This window comes from Lissotriton helveticus, chromosome 1_1 (genome assembly GCF_964261635.1).
Source record: "Lissotriton helveticus chromosome 1_1, aLisHel1.1, whole genome shotgun sequence".
Lineage (NCBI taxonomy): Eukaryota > Metazoa > Chordata > Amphibia > Caudata > Salamandridae > Lissotriton > Lissotriton helveticus.
The window spans coordinates 1,994,543,463-1,994,561,716 of record NC_136057.1 but is presented as its reverse complement, the minus strand read 5'-3'; positions in this window follow the sequence as shown (position 1 = coordinate 1,994,561,716).

Genomic DNA, 18,254 nt, shown 5'->3' with positions numbered 1-18,254 from the left:
GGTACGTAGGCGACTGCTCCTCCAGAAAGAGATAAAAACACCAGACACGAGGGAGAATGCCTCTTTGTCCTCTCGCCTCGGGTGCCCAGCTGGTGCAGCAGTAAACAAGTTGCCCACCCACCCAACCCTGACTTTTAAAGGTAGAATTGGTGGGGTCCCGGGCAAGGAAATGGCAGGGACTCCTTTTTGGTGGGTACTGTCTGATCCTTGAACAGGGAGGCACTCAATGGGGTTCCGGCCTGACGGGAGAGGGGGCCGTCCTGCTGGTGGTCCTGGACTCTCCGGCCCTACCCGAGATGCCGGTGCTTGGGTAGAAGCAAATTAGTGAGAACTGGTGCGCAAGAAAGGCGCAAAGCAGTGCCCTGGTCGCCGCGTCTAGAGGTAGACGACGGGTAGTTACCTCAAATTAGAAGCAATGGAGATGGGTTGTGGCCAGCTGGTACAACCCGCAACAAGTGTGGCGTTGTGGCCTGCTGGTTCAATCCGCATCAAGTGTGGCTCTGGAGATCCAGATTTGTAAATGCAATTGTAACTGTAACCTGTGACTGAAATGAATACTGTGCAACCCTATGCTTATCAATGTATGTTGGATTGGTTTTAATAAAAGCTGGTCTAATGATGACAGTTCATCCGCAAATAAAGATGGCATTATCTGAGAATTAATAAAGACTACGCAGTGAAGACCAACCACTTGTATGGTGCTTTTGTGGTGGGAAGAAGGGGAGCGGCAAAGTGTTAGGGGCGAATAGCACGTGATATGCCTACTATGAGAGGCACCCCCCACGTCTAGGGGAGGGGTGCCTTTAGTGGCATTTTTGTGCTAGAGGCAAGCTGGGTCAGATTACAGCATGGTCAAAGGGAGTGTGAGGGGTCACAAGGAAATGTGAGGATTCAGGGAGGTACCTAGCGCGTCATTAAGGTACGTAGGCGACTGCTCCTCCAGAAAGAGATAAAAACACCAGACACGAGGGAGAATGCCTCTTTGTCCTCTCGCCTCGGGTGCCCAGCTGGTGCAGCAGTAAACAAGTTGCCCACCCACCCAACCCTGACTTTTAAAGGTAGAATTGGTGGGGTCCCGGGCAAGGAAATGGCGGGGACTCCTTTATGGTGGGTACTGTCTGATCCTTGAACAGGGAGGCACTCAATGGGGTTCCGGCCTGACGGGAGAGGGGGCCGTCCTACTGGTGGTCCTGGACTCTCCGGCCCTACCCGAGATGCCGGTGCTTGGGAAGAAGCAAATTAGTGAGAACTGGTGCGCAAGAAAGGCGCAAAGCAGTGCCCTGGTGGCCGCGTCTAGAGGTAGACGACGGGTAGTTACCTCAAATTAGAAGCAATGGAGATGGGTTGTGGCCAGCTGGTACAACCCGCAACAAGTGTGGCGTTGTGGCCTGCTGGTACAATCCGCATAGTTAGTAGCCCCATTGGCTAACACAGGGTTGCCGGTTGACCCCCTTAGCCTGGCTAGCTTCTGAATGGGACTAATTAGATGGGTACTGTAAGGTATCAAATAAATCATGGTATTAAAGCCAACTTGATGCCAAGTCGAATTCAATGTAAGTTTTAAAGAAATGCAACTTTTAGAAATTTGCCACTCTGTGACACAGCTTGTCCAGTGGCCTCATACAGTCATTGGCCACCAGAGAGATTTCTGCCCTCCTACAGAAAAGTGTGAATAGCTCCCAGGCTTAGGACCAGTAGCGGCCTGCTACAAGGTGAGGTGTTACCTCTCCTTTCAAGAAAGCCACTCAGGGTGTTAGCCCCAAAGTTGAGCTTCAAATGCAAAGACAACTTTGATGGGCAAATGGTGATCGCACTCTTGAGGGGATGCGTTTATTCAGAGAGATGGGCTGGCGGCGGGAACAGAGAGGGGAAACTAGTGCCCTAACTGATTTGCCTGTGGGCGTATAACCCCAGGTAGCCACACTTCTAGGGTAGGCTACTAAGCTCCAAACATCGGAGCAAGGGTCCGACATGTTGGGAGTGGGGTGAATAGTGCACTCTGGGATTGCTAGATGCCACACATAGCCGGAATGTGGTCACCATGAGGGAGGGGGCCTGTTAGACCTGAAATCATTGGCGTGAGTCTCCCATTCATTTTGACGGATTGCCTCCTCTGTTTTTGATATGTTTTTGCTGGATTTATGCTTTGGGCACTGTGCCACTGCTAATCAGGGCCACAGTGCAAGTACTCTCTATGTCAAATTGATATACTAATTGGATTCTATGAATGGGTTATTTGATTTATCTGTCAGCCCCTAGTACAGTGCACCATGTGTGCCCAGGGCTTGTAAATCAAATGCTGCTGGTGGGCTTGCAGCACTGGTAGTGCCACCCACAGAAGCAGCTTGTAAAGTGTGTCTCAGGCCTGCCATTGCAAGGCCTGTGTGCAGTCTAGCACTGCCTTGTCGACTTTGCCAAGTGCACCCACTTGCCAGTCCCTAAACCTCCCTTTTGCTTCATATTAGACACCCCAATGGTAGGCCTAAGGGCAGGGTGCATTTGTAAGTATAAGGTAGGACATGCTCTGATGTGTGCAGCATGTTCTAATAGTGAATTACAGCCATTTTCTTCACTATTGAAGGCTACCTGTTCTCATAGGCCAGAATGGGCAGTACATTATTACATTCTTATAATCCTAACTGACTCAGGGAACATGGTAGAAAATCGAATTTAGTATGCCTGAACTCAGAATAATATACATCTTTTAGTGAAGTTTATTTTAATATTCTGTGTTTGCAAATACCACTTTTAGAAACCAGGTATTTGCTTGCCTAACCATTTGAGCCTGCCTCTACTGGGTTGTGTATTCCTTGTCTGGGTTTGTGAGTGAGAGGGCTGGGGGATTTCAGGAGACAGGCTGGGGTAGACCAGTGGTGAATAGAGAGATATGCATCTAGATGGGAGGGAGGAGTTGCACCTGGGACCTGAATAGGGCTGGGCCTTCCGTTTACAATGTTGGCTCGACCCTGCACAGTGAAAGGAAGAAGAGAGTCATGTAAACAAAGTGCTCAGGAACTGGTTTGGACTAGGCTTCAGAGAACAAAGGATTTTGGGGTATAAATACTGGGACCCTGATCCCAAGAAATCAGATCACTTCTGGAACAAGAAACCTTTCTACCAAGAAGAAGAACCACGGAAGCTGCAGGAGTTTGGACTGCCCCTCTGCCTTTGTGCTGTTTGCTGGGTTGGCCTGCAGTGGTTGCTTCATTGCCAAGGGAAAGCAGAAGGAACTTTGTAAGGACTTTCATCTACAGAATATTCTCCAAGGGCTTGAACTGTGCTTGCCTCCTGCTGAAGTCTCAGGGACAAAAGACTTCACCTCCATCTCCCTCCTGAATTTCCTTGCTGGGAATTCTGACTCCAGACACTGCGTGCCGCTGGGAGCTGGAAGCGCGACGCTTCGGGAAGAAGCGTGTTGCCGCCGCAGCTGAAATTGTCGCAACGCCGGAGAAGCGAGCCTTCGTCGCATCTCCCTGGAAGCGTGTGTTCATCGAAGCTGTCTGCTGTCGCATCACCGGAGAAGCGTGACGCCATTGAGAGAGTCACCACCGCATCGCCGGAGAGGCGTGTCGCAGGGCCTGTCGCGGCTCCAAAGTACAGAGTCGCTGCAAGGCTGCCAGGTCGTTATCGCATCGTCATCGCAGCGCCGCATCAAAGGTGCCATCTTCTCGCATCGCAACCGGATCGTCGCATCGCATCAAGGCGCCATCTTGCGCACCGCAACGGGCCCGCAAGCCGAGAATCTACGCATCACCTCCGCACCGGTAAGGCTCACGATGAGTCCCCTACTCTGCGCAAGCTTTGAGGACGGACGCAACCCTTCCCCCGGGTCACGGAACCGACGCCCCTCCCCTTTTGCGAGCCTTTTGTTCACTTTGCGTTACGCATCCAGGTACTTTGTTGAGAACCTTGTACCATTTACCAACAACTTTAATCATCTTTTAAGTAATCTTAAGTGTAGTATTGTGGATTTTTGTCGTTTGTGGTCTTGTGTTAAGTCTATTTAAGGAATACTTATTTTTATAAAACCTGTTTTGTGTCCATCTGTAGTGTTTTCACTGTATTATCGTGTATATTCACAAATGCCTAACACACTGCCTCTGAGATAAGCCTGTCTGCATTGTGCCAAGCTAACAAGGGGGTGAGCAGGGGTTATTAAGGAGTGTAATCCCCTTATTCTGACATAGAAGTAAGGGTCCCTATTTGGACAAAGGTGAACACCATTGCCAACTAGAGACCCCCAGATCTAACGGGGCCTAGCAGCCCATTGGCTAGTGACTGCTTCATCCCCCCAGGGCACTTTCCTAAGATTAATATGTCACTCCTGGCACTCTGAACCTCAGATCATTTCGGAACTGGAACAAGGACTAAAGAAGGACTGACAAAGAAAAGAGGGAGGTCCCCTTTCATTCCAATCTGGTACAGGGGGAAATACTTAAAGCAGAAAGTCTCTACCACACACTTTAATACTACAAAAATATATCAATACAATATTGAGAATTGCTGGTAGTCATGTGTAAACAAAAAACAATAATAAGCTAAAGGAACCAGAGAGTGCTACAATGTCAAAAACATTAACAATTTACAAAAATACAATACCAAACAATATTATAAAAATTGCATCATTTATTCATAACAATACAATATTTTTTTTTTACATAAATCATAAAAACATATAGTTAAAAACATGTCGTAGTAGAAAAACAGTTGTCGACGCAGCGTTTCGGTTTTGAATTTATACCTTCTTCAGGACAGTTTTTCTCAATTTATAAGAGGTGAGACAATACGATACATTGTGTCTCCCACTTCTAATTTTAAAAACATAAGGGTAAAACCACAATCTCAGGACACTTTATGTCCTTCTTCCCATAGACAACCTCGGGTTGTACAGTTTTTTACAGTGTATTTATGTACACTGGAGCCACCGTAGTAGATATATTTAGGTGGACAAATATTAATTTTTGGAAGGAGCAACTGCTGCATGCATGATTGGTTGATGCAGATCACTAAGGTTGCGCAGTAGTCAGGACTTGATGCACCCAGTTGTGGGTATATAACTTGTCAGCCTGTGCAGGTCTATTCCATTGACCATCTGCATGCTTCTATGCGGCCTCCCTGCTCTCAGGTACAGCTTCTGGGGCGTGATCCATAACTATATGTTTTTATGATTTATGTAAAAATAATATTGTATTGTTATGAATAAATGATGCAATTTTTATAATATTGTTTGGTATTGTATTTTTGTAAATTGTTAATGTTTTTGACATTGTAGCACTCTCTGGTTCCTTTAGCTTATTATTGTTTTTTGTTTACACATGACTAGCAGCAATATTAAATATTGTATTGATATATTTTTGTAGTATTAAAGTGTATGGTAGGGACTTTCTGCTTTAACTAAAGAAGGACTGCCCTGTCTTTCCCTGGACTTGGGAAAGAGAGGCTGCACTGTCTTCTGGACTGCTCCTGCCACACCTTGGGCTACCGAAAAGAGAACTGTGTCTCTGGCTCCTGGCTCAGAAAAAAAGTCATGCCCCAGAGCCAAGTGACTCCAAAGATCAGTCGGCTGACCCCCTAGAACCAGCACCAGGGTCATAAAGCTGAAGTAGCCTAACTCCGCAAGTCAGCAGCCACTTCAGACGAATCTCCACTGACTGCCACTGGGAACCCCAAGAGACTGATACTTGAAGGCCAAAAGCTGCACACGAGTCAGCTAGACATGGGAGTATCATTTGAGTCCAGATCAGTCACCCAAGAGAGACACTATCCTCCATTAAAGGATATAGCTGGGACCACTAATTACTGATACCAGTAGTCCAGCCAGAGCTGGCATTCTACTGACATAAAGAGGACTTCGAGGAACTCCGACCTCTGTGGTCAAAGTTCCTCCACCTGACCCGTGGGCCCCAAAGGCACCCCATCGACTGCATAGTACCCAGAACATCATTGAGCATGCTCCATCTGCAGCATCAGGACCACTCCATTGAAGCTTATGGCAGTATGCTGTAAAGTTAAGAAATGGACTGGACAAAGCTTTGGTGGCAGGTAACTGTCCAAATACTCCTTATTGCCCCATCCCCAGATCTTCTCCCTGTTGGATTTGATCACCCAAGCTCGGCCAGAGCATTCAAACTCATCTCTTACAGACTTTACAAAAGTTTGCAAACTTTACTGTTACCAATTCTTGTTTGTGGTTAAACTGAGGTTTAAGTTTTCTTTAAAAATCTGTATCTCCATCCAGTGAATTTTGCTCATCTTGGACTCTAAAAATTCTTTAAAATATAATATATTTGTATTAATTGATGTCAGATTTCTTTCGTGATGTGTGGCTTTCTTATTTTGATGTTTGGTACTGTTAAAAGCTTTAAACTAGTTTCTTTGTTTAAGCCTTGCTGCTCGCAGCCACAGCTACCCAGGGTAGAGCTTGAGGTTTTACAAACAAGCCTGACTGGACCCAAGATAGTTTTTACAGGTGTATTACATGGTAAGGCCGCACAGCCATACCATATGACACATCCAAATCCTCACAGTGCCATCTCCTCCACCCAGGTTCTAGGGAAAGCACACATTACTCTCATGCTCACAGCTCCTCAGCCCATGTAGACTATGTCTTTCTTCCATCAGTGGAGACCGGTGATGTAACAGACACCATGATCCTCCCTCGTGCCCAAACTGACCTCACCCCCACCATGGTATTGGTCAAAAGATCCACTGGCAGCAGGCCCAGGTTGTAGACACTAAGCCCCTGGTGACTATGAGATGCCACATTTAGTGACTTCCTGTAGCAGCAAATTGAAGAATGTACCAATAGCAACAAAGGCACAGTCCAGTCACAGGCTGTGCTTTGGGAGGCACTAAAGATAGTCTTATGGGGACAGTTCATATCATTCCAAGAGACAGAAACATAGAGAACTCATAGCACTTGAGAGTGCGATCTCTGAGGTTGAGGGATAAGGGGGGAGTTGACCAGACCCACACATGCAACACAAGCTTCACATGTTGCGCCTGACTCTGCAACAGTGGCTCTAGGATGTGGCCTTCCTCTCTTATGGGGCCACCCAATACAAGATCTAGGACATGGAGGACAAAGCGAGCAAGCTCCTATACTGGCTTCTGAACAGAGATCTGAAGGTCAGACTAATATCGGTCATTCAAATACTCACATGCAACTGTGTGACTGACCCTTATGTGATAGCGCAAGTATTTGCAGCCTTCTACGCCAAACTCCATGCAGAATCACTTCTGGCCCCAGTAGAACATGAACTTCAGGTAGTAGAGGACCTCATAGGCCCCAGGCTGTTGACCTTGACCAATGGGCACTGGATGAACTTCTTATAGAGGAGAAAGTGCAGGTGGCCATTTACTCCCTCCCAGAAGGGAAAGTCCGGATCCCAATGATTACCCACTAGATTATTTCAAAAAGTATGATTCCCAAATGACCCCTTCACTAATGGACCTATACCCTGAAGCACTAGAACGCGGCAAACTACCTCACAATCTGCGGAGGTAGGGGGCACCATATTGGTGATCTTGATGCCTGGTAAGCTAAAGGACACATGGGTGTTGTAAAAGCCGATCTCCCTGATCAGCCTGGAGACAAAACTTCTCATGAAAGTCTTGACAAACAGAATTCTCAAAGTGCCCAGATCAGTGATACACCCAGATCAGAATGGCTTTATGCCAAAAAATAACACTTCCTATGACGGTTACATAACTGATTGGCCTTAAACGAAAAGAATGGAAAATGTTGGACCCCGGTGTCGATAGACTTCAAAAAAGCCTTCAACTCTGTTGGGTGGCAATTCATGTGCCAACTAATAGACTACATACATTTCAGTCCCTGCTTCTGCTGATACGTAGCAGTACTGTACACTAAACCTGATTCAAATTTAGGGTCAATAGGGCACTCTACCAAGAATTTGCCTGCGGACATGGCAAAATTCACGACTGTCCCTTATCCCCTCTCCTCTTCACCTTGGTGATAGAGCAGTTGGCTGAATGGATTAGAAGGAATGCCAGAATTGTCAGCTTTAGGTGGCCCTTGGATTTGGTAGACAGAATTTCCCTCTATGCCGATGATGCACTGGTCTACATCACTGACCCCGAGAAATCCCTTCCACCTTTATTGTATATACTGAGGGGTTGTGCAGAAGGCTCTGGAATACAAGCTAACTGGACCAAGTCCATTTACTTCACTCTCATTGGGGTGCATGATGATTTTTGGGCAAACTACTACCCTGCATTGGGCTGAGTATTACTATAAATACATCATGGGGTACCTAACACTACCAAGAAAGGGTCTGAATGAAAAACACTGCACACCTGGTCACCCAAGTACCGCAAGACATGGATTGCTGGGAGCATCTCCCCTGGACAATAGATGGCAGGGGGGGGGCATTTCAAAATGATCACCTTGCCCAGGCTGCTATACACACTGCCAAATTACCCACACAAAATACCACTCACCTTCTTTCAAACACTGCAAAGCGTTCTCATAAAGTTCCTCTGGAAAGGGGAGCAACCCCTTATAACCTTTTGTAAGTGTGTGCTGGGGCCTTAGGATGGAAGTCACGGTGTGCTGATATTAAACTATACCACTGGGGCAGCCACATTGTGCCAAATACTGACTGGATGGTTGAAGATCTGGCAGACCAAGCAATAGCTGTTTAACTGCTGGCCCTGCAGTGGCACAGCATCCTAGACTTACTCTACGGGCCCACCCAGCAAACTTGCCTTAATTCGGCGATCCGAACATCCCTCTCCTGCTGTCAAAAGGCGCTAAGGTGGACCCACTGGCAAATGGACCCCAACCAAGGAAATAACGCTGTGGCTGGCAGTTGGCTCCAAACACTCAGCTGCCTTGCAGGGATTCTGTGCTTGGGATAACATTGGTATCTCAAAACTGGACAACATTTGGGTGGGTGGTGCATTATGCATGTTCTAACATCTCATGGACATGTACAACATGCACAAGTCACAATTTCTGCAGGTGCTTACATTTTAGGAATGCCCTTGAGAGACACCAGTTCAGTCTACAGCCTGTCAGAGCCACAGCACACTTGAGGCACACATCACAATGAACCAGGTAGTGCAACTCCATGGGCATCCTGAAGGGACACTGGGAATGAAAAGTCAGCACACTGAAGGAGGAGGACTGGATAGAAGCCAAAATTGCCCAGAAGGTACTGGTGGTATCCATGCATCTGAGGCTTATATAACTCAGATACCTATGAGGCTGCACAAAATGAATCCTGTTCTGGAACCGTACTGCTTGTACTGTAAAACACATCTAGGTATATTTTACTATACATTCTGGGAATACCCAATCATGCCAACACCATATGTAACACCTTCTCCCATGTCGCTGGAAGACCAATGATACCTGAGCCTCCTTCTGGCTAAAGGAGGCATTGCCAGATACTGCAGAGCGGAGACACTGCTCATATTAGAGAAATGGTTATGCAGAATGGACTACTGCCCCAACGCTGAACGCTATATATGTATATAGATATATATATATATATATATATTACCTACTGGCGGTCGCCAGTAGGTATATATAGTTAGGATTTTTTCTCTATGGGTTTTTTGAAAATTCTATGTCTAATAACTTTGGCGTTTGTGGACGGAATTGGCTGAAATTTTCAGGAAAATGGCACATTTTGTTTCTGAGCAGCCCTTGAAAATTTGGGGGGGGTTCGTCAAGGGGGGGCCGAGAAAAAAGGGGGGTCCCAAAACGTGTTTTTAACATTGAGTTTTCCATAGGGCGGTTGGCCTCACTTTTAGCCCGAACGGCTGAATGGATTTGCACGAAACTTGGCAAAATTGTAGGGACTGGTAGCCCGATGTGCCTTTTGTAGGTCTCAATATATGTGCTCCAGTGGATTTTGAGAAATTAACGTTTAAAAAAAGATATATATCTGTAACAGCGGACCGGGCAGCGCTCTGGTTCGCGGACTTTTCGCGCAACGGAGCTTTGTGAAGCGAAGCTGATTGGTTCTCCGGCGTCTGTCAACATTCCAAACAGTCCGTAGCGGCCGCCATCTTGTCTCTCGGTAGGATCGAGAGACAAGAGGAGGTCAAAACAAAGGGGGAAATAACTATAAGGGGGCATAGTAGATCCTCGCTGACCCCCTAGGTTTGATGTGGAGGTTTTAAAAGGGCCCCGCGGGGCAAAAAAAAAACAAAATAATAATAATCGAACGGCTGAATGGATTTGCACGAAACTTGGCAAAATATTAGGGACTGGTAGCCCGATGTGCCTTTGCTAGGTCTCAATATATGTGCTCCAGTGGATTTTGAGAAATTAACGTTCAAAAAAAGATATATATCTGTAACAGCGCTCCGCTTCGCGTACTTTTCGCGTTACGGAGCTTTGCGAAGCTGATTGGTTCTCCGGCGTCTGTCAACATTCCAAACAGTCCGTAGCGGCCGCCATCTTGTCCCTCGGTAGGATTGAGAGACAAGAGGAGGCCAAAGCGAAGGGGGAAATGACCATAAGGGGGCATAGTAGATCCTTCCTGACCTCTTAGGTTTGATGTACCATTTTGCCAAGTTTGGTGTAATTCCGTTCAGCCATTCAGGCTGTAGACGTATGTAAATGTCCTATGGAAAATTGCATGGGGAAAACACATTTGAAAGTGTTGAAATTTAGAACCAATTAAAATGTTACTTTGGTTTTGTATTTGTGTGTGATGAAAGTTAATTGGTTATGTATATATGTCAAATGAGAGGAAACCACAGCCATTTTGTGATACTACTGTCTGAGGTACATTTGTGAGGAATTTTTGGTGGTGAATTTCTGGTGTTTGATTTACACAGTACTAACACTTCTGCTACTTTTAAAAAGGTGAGTTGTTAATTTGTAAGGGGAACTATGTTGTACACTTGAAGATAATTTGAAAAATGTTTTCTGTTATTTATTTGCAGTCCTTCTGTTATACTAAATACTTGATAAAGTTAGTTTTATATTATGTATTACTAAAAACGATAAATGAAAGTGATTATTTTTTTCTGCAATTTACAGCAAGCAATTTCAAAATAAAATGGCTCACAATGAAGAGACCGTGGCAATTTCTTTTGAATTGTCCAACACATTGATTGAAATTGAGAGCACCAATAATGAAATATTGTCACAAGGAGGACATGACTTGTATGATTCCATTAGATTGATTGAAATGGACAGCACCAAGAATGAAATATTGTCACAAGGAGATGACTTGAATGATTCCACTACATTGATTGAAATTGAGAGCACCAATAATGAAATATTGTCACAAGGAGGAGATGGCTTGTATGATTCCATTAGATTGATTGAAATGGACAGCACCAATAATGAAATATTGTCACAAGGAGGAGATGACTTGAATGATTCCACTACATTGATTGAAATTGAGAGCACCAATAATGAAATATTGTCACGAGGAGATGACTTGAATGATTCCACTACATTGATTGAAATTGACAGCACCAATAATGAAATATTGTCACAAGGAGGAGATGACTTGAATGATTTTTTTGATCAATCTCTTGATGGCGAATTTATCGAGTGTTTGGAGACCATAGAGTTACAAGAATCATCATTGGAGACTTTTAATGAGGACATTGCTGATGAGGACATGTTACTAGTTCTTTCAAATTTAGAAAATTCTGAAGAATAAATTTATATTTAGAATTCAAAAATTGTTTGAGACATTATTCATTTTTATTTTTAATTTATGAGGTTGTAGCGAAGTGATTGTAGTATAAAATGAGACTTATAGTATAGAGTGCAACATTTTTATGTTACATGGTAAGTTTACTCATATTTACTTCCCTTCTGCCACTATATTATCTCCAATGTGTATTTGACATGTCTTCTTCATCTCCGGCCTCCTTTCTCTCACTGTGTGTCTCCGATGCATCTTATCGCTGCTATTTTGTGTAATTACAGAAGAGAGTAAAATAAAATAGTTCGGAACGTGAAAAGGGGGCAAAGTAGAGTACTCCTCACCCCCTAGGCCTTTTTAGGCGGTCCCAAAAGGATCAGTTTCTGCTTTCCTGAGAGATTATGGTATGAGTTCCATATACCACAATAACTTGCATTACAACATGCAAGATATCTATCTCCTATTACCAACTTTTGGAGATATTCGCGCTAAGCGCGAATATCTCCAAAAAGTAACACCTGCCCTGAGCAGTTCTTAGCCATGTTATCCAATGGGAGGTGGATAACATGGCTAAGAGCATTAGCTCGGTAATGCATGAATATCGCTGAGTTTTTAGCGATATTCATGCATTGCGGCCGTTTATTATCGCATTTGCGATAAACCTTGATAATAGTAAGGTTTATCTTCGATAATTTCTGACGATGCTTAGTGGTAAAAAATTGGTTGGTAAGCATCGTTAGCGATAAATATCGCTTAACTTTGGTAATATGCCCCAACGTCTGTTAACGTTCGATTCGAAGGAAATGAGGAAGTGTTGAAAAACATTGTCTGCGCCATCTTGCCTTTTTTGAAATGCCACACTTTTGTCGTGCACGGCAGCCATTTTAGATGTCTTGACCAGACCCACTCTCTGCACGCTGTCGATTCGTAGCATGGCTCCTCACCCACGCAAGCATCTTCCCTAGGCACTGGTCACCACCGCTCTCTGTCTTATGCATGGGCAATAAACCTCCCCCCATCTGCGCTGCTCTTCCCTGAGAATCACACTCTGTGCCCGCCCGACACCTCCCTTTCGCCCTATTCACTACCGCACCCTCTGACACTCCTCTTTCTCTGTGTCCGATTGTCCAGGCTATCAGCTAGCCCTGCAGATGTAGTTTATGGCCCCAGCTGTAAAGAATCACCCCTCTTCAAAGGAGTTATAGTAGATCAAGGCTCACACCCGATGAGATCCGTCACACCACACGTGTTCCTACTATCTGAAAACCATCCTGTATTGTGATTGGGGAGGGGACCGAGCCTGAAGCGGAAGATTCCAGGAATGACTCTTTGTACATCAAAGTTTTTACAATTATGTGTCACATTAAAAATATATAGCACTCCAACAAAGTAGTAGGAATATAAAACTTTAATAACATATAAATATATACAACAAAACAAAAACAGTAAAAACATTTAAACAACGAAGAGACCGTGGCAATTTCTTTTTAATTATCCAATAGATTTATTGAAATTGACAGCACCAATAATGAAATATTCTTGTCAGTAGCGGTCTGTTGTGCGAATAGTTCCAAGGCAGCAGAACGCGCTGAAATCTAGATGGCACGAAAGTGATGTCTAGTAAGTTGCCGCCCAGCAAAAAACGGCGTGGGGCGCCGCGGGGGTGAGTGAGTCCAGTAGGCACCACAGCTATTCTTACCGGCATTGCAGAATTACTGCTGGGGACAATGCCTGTGCTGTAGCAGGGTCACAGCAGAAACAAAAAGGATTCTGTTGAAGATGTTGTTGGTTTTCAATTTGAAAACAGTTCTGGTGTCAACTGCTATGCTAATGTAGTGGTTAATGTTTTGTTTTCTCTAGAAAATGTAAAAGAGGGGGAGGCAGTCCAAAGTTCCGTTAAAAGGGCAAAGGAAAGGATCGGTGGTTTGAACTATCAGTCAAAAAGGGGAGGGGGTGCAATAATTTTTCCTACCGGGTCACACTGTGCTTTCACCGGAAGTGAGGTCTGCAGGATGCTAGTAATTCAAAGTGAGGCTGGCGCCAGCATGGGAGCGCCGACGTCCCGCGGATACAGTTTCGTCACTCCACGGGCGATCATGGCAGTCATTCCCCATCGGGGGTCGGAGACTCCCGCGGCTCCTCTAGAATCTTCAAGGTCGTGGAGGACTACGGTGGTGGAGTCAACCAGTGACCGGGCCATTTCTTTATGCTGGGCCCGCTCTTGCCAGGTCGACCGCCATTTTGAGAGTTCGGCAGCTACCGGCGATCGCGGGGTCACATTAGCGGACGGGCTCCACCCTGCCGGGCGAGACGTTGCAGCATGGCCACAGTGGAAGAACCGTTTTCCGGGCGCCTGGAGCGCTGAGGGTGCAGCTGGGAAGTCTCCACCTGGGGAGGCGGGAGAGGCCTGTTCGCACCGTCTCTCCCTCCCAGTGCACCCCACGGCGTCTCGCTTGAGATTTGTTATGGCCGGACCAGGCGATGAGGACGAGGGGGGGGTCGGAGGCATGTGCAAGACATCCCCCCCCCAGTGTTGTCGCAGCCATTATAAAAGAAAGAAGTGTCCCGTCCGTCTTCGGGCCGGGCTTCCGGTGGATGTCGGCCGGACGCCCCTGGCTCTGGCCCCATGAACGGGTTTCTTGGTTTATCGGCTGCAGCCGGATCCCGTCGGCCTCGGCCCCCCGACCGTTGGTGGTCGGACCGGAAGAGCATGTGGCGGGACTACCTGCAACTCTCAAGGGCCACCGCGGCCGGACTGGGAGAGAGAGGGGAGGGTCGAGGAGACATTCCCCCCCCCTGCAACTGTTCAGCGTTGTAAAGGCAATCCCCTGGCCGGGTCCCGCTGGCCTCGGCCTCTCCTTCGGCTACACCCTACGTTAGGATCTCCTGGCCGAGGCGTGGCAGCAGGACCTGCCTTATATGGGCTGCTCCCGGCTGGGCGTAGCCGGAACCCTGCCCCACCTTGGAAGTTTCCAGAGTGGGGGTGGATGTTCTACTGACTTGCATTTTCCCTAGTCTATCGATTTTTTTGGCGTGGCAGGCGGTGGGACAGCGAGGGGTGATTTGGTTTCTCTTACTGTTTTTCTGGTCTCTCACCACTGGCATATTTTAACGTTTTCTTGTTTCTAGGACATTAATAGGTTTTATCATTACGTTATGTTATCGTTTCTTTGTTCGTTGTTTAATAAAAGTTCATGTTCATCAGTGGCCTACTGATTTTCGTTTTCCTATTTTTTTCTTTCCAGGTTGTTTCATGGTAAAGTTTCTGTTAACAGGATACAGTGATCACTTCGTTATTATTGCATATGTCCTTTTCACTAGGGGTGCTCTCTGGTCGGGCCAGATGACGTATCTCTAGTAAATGGTCCGGGTGAAAAAGGTGCATCAATCAGTGGGGAGTAGATAGGCATGACAGATTACAACGGGGGAGAACGGTCCGCATTACGTACCCTTTCACTACTTGCAAAGATTTTCCTACGTTTATTTGCAAACAGGGAATACCTCCAAAAAGAACTAATTCCCAAACAGTCAATGTTCGGACAATCAATCAATCAATGAGGAATGAAATAGGTACGACGTGTTAAAGGCTTGCGTTACCTACCCTTCACTATCTGCAAAGGGAGATAGAATATTCCTATTCTTCCTCGTTTGCAGGTAGAGAAGATCCTTAAGAGAATTAACTTCGAACAATTCAATGCTCGATTGAAACAATCAACAAGGGGTACTGTGAACACAAATGAACGCCGCTTATATACATACGCATTGCTATTTTCAACAGGTTGTTCCTAATGTTTCTATTTTAGCGAGGTCAAAAGAGATCCCATTAGTGGCCTACTGATTTTGCTCGATTCCTTTTGTTTTTTTACACGATTTTTCGCTATCTGCAAAGACTAAACAGAGTATTGCGACTCTGTGCTTGTTTGTAAATAGAGAATGAACCAAAGAGAACAATCAATCAAATGGAGAGAGAAGCAGGCACGACGGATTACAAAGGGGGCAAAGGGCTGCGTTAACTACCCTTCACTATCTGCAAAGAGAGAGTACTCCTAATAGAAATGAGGGGTGGGGGGCAGCAATCAAAGCAGATCAGTGTGCATAAACACGAAAATGTTTTTACTTACCACGTACTTGACATTCGACAGCTTATGATATTTGCTATTAAAAAACCATTGAAATTCACTGAAAAAACCATAGGTTATAGACCATATATAGTTAGGAATTAGCATTTACAAAACCTTGAAAATTCACTGCAAAAACCATAGGTTATAGACCATATATAGTTAGGAATTAGCATTTACAAAACCTTGAAAATTCACTGAAAAAACCATAGGTTATAGACCATATATAGTTAGGAATTAGCATTTAGAAAACCTTATTTTACTCACACAAAACCATTGAAATTCCATATATAGTTAGTTGCACTAACTATATATCGCGCACCCGCAATCCACTGCTGATGATGTCACATATTACATCATTCATGACATGGTCAGTGACATCACTGATGACATCACTGATGACATCTCAAATGACATCACTGATGACATCACTGATGACATCTCATTTGACATCAATGACCACATCACTGATGATATCATTCATGTGACAATACAATGCATCTCCTCACACTTTAATATAACCTCTGTTACACCCAGTGTTAAATACAGAGTATAATTTTTGAAACCATTGACACACCAATACTAGTTACTACATACGCACTCAGTGATTCCTATGTTTACACACACATTCACTCATTTACCCATACAATCATTCATACATACAATCACTCATCTTTACAACACTATCATATGCACTCATACACCTATACAGACTCTCACACTCTGTCACTCATCCATGGAGTTACTCACACACCTAGTCAGTCCTGTAAAGAATCAATCACACTTCCATTTTCTAATCTATATAGTTAAACATAGAGCACCTTACATTTTGAAACATATACTAACACATAATTACTCTCTTATACAATCATTGATACAAGTACACATTGATCTGCACAGAGTCACACACCTCCCAGCCAGCCACACACACACTCAGTCTCCCATACAAATACTTGGGCAATCAATCAATAACCCATATAGTTACTCATATAGCTACTGATCAACACATGCAGCAGTTTACAGAACAACAGACATAATGATGCACAAATTAAGACAGTTTAGTCACTAACCCATGCACTCAGTGAGACACATTTAATCACTCACTCATACAGTCAGTCACGCACCTACTAAATCCTTCATCCAGACACTTCTACATCTACTCATTCTTCAATATGTAAAACATATTTAAACTTTACAGAAACACACAGTCACTGGATGATGTCATCAGTGATGTCATCAGTGATGTCATTTGAGATGTCATCAGTGATGTCATCAGTGATGTCACTGACCATGTCATGAATGATGTAATATGTGACATCATCAGCAGTGGATTGCGGGTGCGCGATATATAGTTAGTGCAACTAACTATATATGGAATTTCAATGGTTTTGTGTGAGTAAAATAAGGTTTTCTAAATGCTAATTCCTAACTATATATGGTCTATAACCTATGGTTTTTTCAGTGAATTTTCAAGGTTTTGTAAATGCTAATTCCTAACTATATATGGTCTATAACCTATGGTTTTTTCAGTGAATTTTCAAGGTTTTGTAAATGCTAATTCCTAACTATATATGGTCTATAACCTATGGTTTTTTCAGTGAATATATATATATATATATATATATATATATATATATAGATAGATATATAGATATATATATATATATATAGATATATAGATATATATATATATATATAGATATATATATATATATATATATATATATATATATATATCTATATATATATATATATGTTGCGATCCAGAAATTCCACAGGAAAAGGAATTCAGGCGAGCCCACTGCAGTTGCAGCAAGTACGTTTTATTCTTGGCAGAAAAGACCGATATATATATATATATATATATGTAGGATACAAAACAAGGGTCTGCTCCTGTAAAAACTGCAAAATGTAGGGGGATTCCATGAATGACACAATATGAGTGTTCATAATTTATTGTGGATTGCATAACCTGGGGCGAGCCGGGGGCCTGAGATAATTGCTGTTGAATATGTTGCTCTGCATACCATAATGTGTTAACAGTTACTTATATTTGTGAAAATATTTACACGATTTGTGAAAAAAAGAGAAACTGCTTGCCATGGACATGGTGGAACTGAAATAGGTTGAAGTGACCCGTGGGGCCTGCATGAGAAACCTTACTCTGAGCACACTTTGCCCAAGTCTCTATGAATCTGTTTGTATCCTTAGTTATAGTAGGCCACCATAAATGTCTTCTCACCAAATCTAGTGCCTTTTTCTTCCCTGGTGCCACACTAGACGACTGAAGTAAAACCAATGTAAGGTTTATTCCTGTAACACTTTGGTGGGAAATAATAAGGCTTCGATTACATAGCACAACTCCTTTTTTTGGATACCAGAATGTTGTTGTAGCACATTATAACTTTCTTCAGTCATTTGCTCCCATTGTACTTGAGTCATAAATTCATCAACTGTCATAACTCCCACTCATTTTTCAGTCAATCAATCA